Below are 4,637 nucleotides of genomic sequence, written 5' to 3'. Positions count from 1 at the left end.
GCATTTTCATGTCCCCCAATCCTTGTTTGAAGGAAAAAGGCTTTCAGCCTCTTAGACTTTCCCTGAGTTCCAAAGGGCAGTTATAATTAGAGGAGTGAGGGAATGCAGAATAAAACAATAGTGCAGCAATGGAGCAGGGTCCTGGTTCCTCCTGGGGGATCTGCATAATTATCTGATACATATCTCTGAGTTCTTCTACAGGAACTAAGGCCCCCACCCAGGTGGAGGATGGTAACTTCAGGCTGAGCATAAGCCATGGACCCCAGACTGACTGGAACCAGAAGGCTGATGATTGAGATTCCTGGAACACCACCCTGTTACCTCCCCACCAACCAGTCAGAAGAAAGTCACATATCTTGCAGCCATACCCCCAAATTTTGCCTATAAAAACTGTTCCTTAAAAACCATCTGGGTCCCCCCCTCCAAAAAAAAAACATCTGAGAATTCGGGCCTTTTGAGTACAAGCCACCCGTTCTCCCTGCTTGGCCCTGCAATAAACCTTTCTCTGCTCCAAACTCCAACATTTGGTTTGCTTGGCTTCACTGTGCGTCTGGCACACAAACCTGAGTTAGACTACATCTTTGCTTGTAGGAAAAAATCTGCCTGTTATTAAAATAAATATGACTTGACAGACACAATAAGAAAAATGATAACCAGATACAATCTTATCCTTTTTTCTGTAATAACTGTGTTCTTCCAATCATAAGGAAGTCATTTTTCTTTTACTTCACTAATTCAACAAGCATTTACTGGGCACTTACTATGCACCTGGCACTATACTAGATACCAAGGATACAAAAAGGAAAAGGAAAAAAGTCTCCTTGATCATGTATGCAAATAATTGCAACAGAATGGGGATAAACAGAAATGTTCAAACACCATACTATGGCCTCCAAGGCCCTTGCTTATCTTTCTAATCTCTTCTTGGCCACTATGTTCCTGCCACACTGGCCTTCTCTTTATTTCAAATACACTAAGTTCCTTTTCACCTCAGGCCTTTGCACTTATTTCCTCTTCCTGCACTGTTTTTTTCCCTACATTCATCAGCTGGCTAAGTCCTATTCACCTGGCAGTAATCAATGTGAATATCATTTCCTCACAAAAACTTTATCCCCTCAGATGAGGTTTTTTCCTGTTGTATACTCTCAGTGCCCCCTGTACTTTTAAATTTTAGCTCTTGCAAACTAAAGAATGTCGCTCCACATCTGGTTCTACAAGAATGAAGTCACTAGCCACTGCAGTCACTGACCTTCAACACACCCCGAAAGGAGTTCAGGGTGGAGATCAAGAATGAGACACCCTCTGCTTTGTGAAAATCTGGCAGAACCGGCCTTCAGATAGTTAGATATTTTCAGGAGAAAATTTTATGAACCCAATTTCTTGCATCTTCTCATACCTAGAAAAGCTCTAAAATTATTAATGGAGGCATCTGCTCCTTGTGACTAGCAGCAACCTTCTACCAAGATGTGTGTGCTTGATTGCACATATCTCCTTCTCCAAAATCACTTATATACTGACCTCCCCCTCTACCTCTTCAGAGCAGTTCCTCAGAGCTATCTGAGAGTCTGTCTCCTGGGCTAAAGTCCTCAGTAAGCCCCAAATACACCTGAACTCACAGCTCTCATGTTGTGCTTTTTTTTTTCAGTCTACACCCAAATCTCATTGCAATTAAATAATTATCCATGTAATTGTTTATTGTCTGTATCTTCCACTAAACTAGACTATAAGCTTAATGAAGGCAGAACTACATCAGTGTTGTTCAGTAGTATATTCCTAATGGCCAGCACAGGGCCTGGAATATAGAAGTTTCTCAATGAACATTTGTGGAAGGAAGAGAGAACTAAAGGAGAAAGGAAGATGGAGAGGAAGGGAAGGAGGGAGGGGGGGAGGGAGGAAGGAAGGAAGGAAGACAAGAAGACTGAATGTGCACTAAGAAGAGAGTGGCTTATCCCTGTTTATGGGAGTCAGAGGCACTAATTTTTGAGGTTTCTCTTTTCATCAGAGTTACTTATTCTTAGTTTCTTAAACACCCCCTTTCTTTTTTTTTAAATTTTTATTGAAGTATAGTTGATTTACAATGTTGTGTTAATTTCTGCTGTAAAGCAAAGTGACTCAGTTATATGCATATATGCATTCTTTTTATATTCTTTTCCATTATGGTTTCTCCCAGGATATTGAATATAGTTCCCTGTGCTATACAGTAGGACCTTGTTTTTTATCCATTTTATATATAATAGTTTGCATCTACTAATCCCAAACTCTCAATCCATCTCTCCCCCATTCTCCCTCTCCCTTGGCAACCACAAATCTGTTCTCTATGTCAGTGAGTCTGTTTCTGTTTCGTAGATAGGTTCATTTGTGGCATACTTTACATTCCACATATAAGTAATATCATATGGTATTTGTCTTTCTCTTTCTGACTTCACTTAGGATGATAATCTCTAGTTGCTGCAAATGGCATTATTTAATTCTTTTTTATGGCTAAGTAGTATTCCAGTGTGTGTGTGTGTGTGTGTGTGTGTGTGTGTGTACCACATCTTCTTTATCCATTCATTTGTCAATGGACATTTAGGTTGTTTTCATGTCTTGGCTATTGTGTATAGTGCTGCTATGAACATAGAGGTGCATGTATCTTTTTGAATTATGGTTTTGTCCAGATATATGTCCAGGAGTGTTCATCACCCCTTTCTAATAACTTGTATCTCTACATTCCAGACCAGGAAGCTGTGCTAGCTCCAACCACTTTCTGACAATGACTGTACCACTAGCATGAAGTTTTAAAGTGATCTCAATACAATACAACCCCAGTGGTTTTAATATGGGGTCTGCTGAATGCAATTCCATACTCATCCCAAACTCCTTCCTTCTTTAGTTAAATCTTTTGTGTTATATCTGCATTTGTGTCTGTACCTCTATCTTGGTGATGCAGAAAGTAGAAATGAAACATCAAAAATTAGATCCTTTAGGTCATCTGTAAAGCACTTTTTCACACAATCTGCCCTCCATTCCCACAGGTAATTATGAATTGCTGGTAGAAAGTTATTGCCATCAGTCTTAGAGAGATTAATATGAGCAAAACTAACAGTTCCCTTCTCTCCTACTTAATGACTGCAGTCAGAGGTTTCTTACATTAATATAAAAGAGAAGGCAGACAAGATGAAATTGGTCTTCTTAGAAGCTTCAACAGCAATCTAGTCTCTTTCAAATATGAAACAGCAACTCCCCTCTCCATACTTCAAAAAATTAATATAGCATTTGAAATTATCTTTTCATTCTACTTTTATTATAATGCTCCAATTTTAAGTTACTATAGTAACCATTTTGGATTTGAGTGAAAAATTCATTATTGTCACTTTAATTGTTTGTTTTTTGTTTTCTACTCTAGCTACATGGGAGTTTAAAAATGGAAAATAGATTTATCTTGTACTATTCTCTAAATATTATGGAGCACAAAGACAATTCAGACAATGATTCTGTATGACTATTATTGGAACTATCTGTTTATATACCATTGATGTCTGTTTTAGAAACATTAGATATTGTACTAAGGTAGACCACTGTTCGGTATAATTAAATAAAAGAGTGTGAATAACTAATATTCAACACTCCATTAAAAAGCATACAACATGCAACTACTTCTGTGATACTTAATTATTAAAGAACATTTATTTGTTACTTATATTGAGGAATATAAAGATGGTGGTCATGATATTTACATCATAACACAATGTGTGCTTTAGGAGAGAGGACCCCATAATGGATTAGTCTGATTTTGTCATAATATTCATCAGAATTACCAATTAATGTAAGTTGTCCATGTCTGATTATTTTTTAAATTTCCTAAACGCCTAATTATCTTCAACTGTTTTACTGGTTATTGCCCTTAAAAAACTGCGGACTTTGGGTCCAACATCTTAGCAAGGCGGCAGTGGTAGCAGCTGCTCTTTGAGTTTCGCTATGCTGCCCAAGGATGACAAAAAGAAGAAAGATGCCAGAAAGTCGGATAAGAAAGACAAAGCCCAGGGAACAAATCTGGGGGCAAGGCCAAAAAGAAGACATGGTCCAAAGGCAAAGTTCGGGAGAAGCTCAATAATGTAGGCTTGTTTGACAAAGCAACATATGACAAACTCTGTAAGGAAGTTCCCAAATATAAGTTTATAATCCCAGCTGTGGTCTCTGGGAAACAAGATTTGTGGTTCCTTCACCAGGGTAGCCCTTCAGGAGCTCCTTAGTAAAGGACTTCTGAAACTGGTTTCAAAGTACAGAGCTCAAGTAATTTACACCAGAAACACCAAGGGTGGAGATGCCCCAGCTGCTGGTGAAGATGCAGAACAGGTCCCACCAACTGTCCATTTTGAAAAATAAAACTGTATTAAATCAAAAACAATCATTTGTGGAGATTCCACAAGGCTTGTAATAAGTGTGCTTTCCTCCTTCTGGCTGTGTTTTTGGGGCTCTACAAGTCAGAGATCACATCAAACCAAATTCACTGACCATCTATGCTATATGATCCTAGGGTACAAATCTGTATGAGGGCAGGTGTTCTCAGGTTTATTTTACCCCCCTTCCTTTCCCTTTTCCTGCTCTGCTTAGGTCCAGAGAAGCCTTCTCTCTGGGTCTGTGGGGTTGGTAGGATC

The 4,637-nt window shown here is 38.8% G+C and overlaps 1 pseudogene; it reads left to right on the top strand.

Annotated features, from left to right (window-relative positions):
* The first annotated feature begins 3,957 nt into the window (after positions 1–3,957).
* On the top strand, positions 3,958–4,365 carry LOC132513098 (small ribosomal subunit protein eS25-like; annotated as a pseudogene).
* The last annotated feature ends 272 nt before the right edge of the window (positions 4,366–4,637 follow it).

Source organism: Lagenorhynchus albirostris, chromosome X (genome assembly GCF_949774975.1).
Source record: "Lagenorhynchus albirostris chromosome X, mLagAlb1.1, whole genome shotgun sequence".
Lineage (NCBI taxonomy): Eukaryota > Metazoa > Chordata > Mammalia > Artiodactyla > Delphinidae > Lagenorhynchus > Lagenorhynchus albirostris.
The sequence above is the reverse complement of the archived record's forward strand: the minus strand, read 5'-3'. Positions and strand labels throughout refer to the sequence as shown.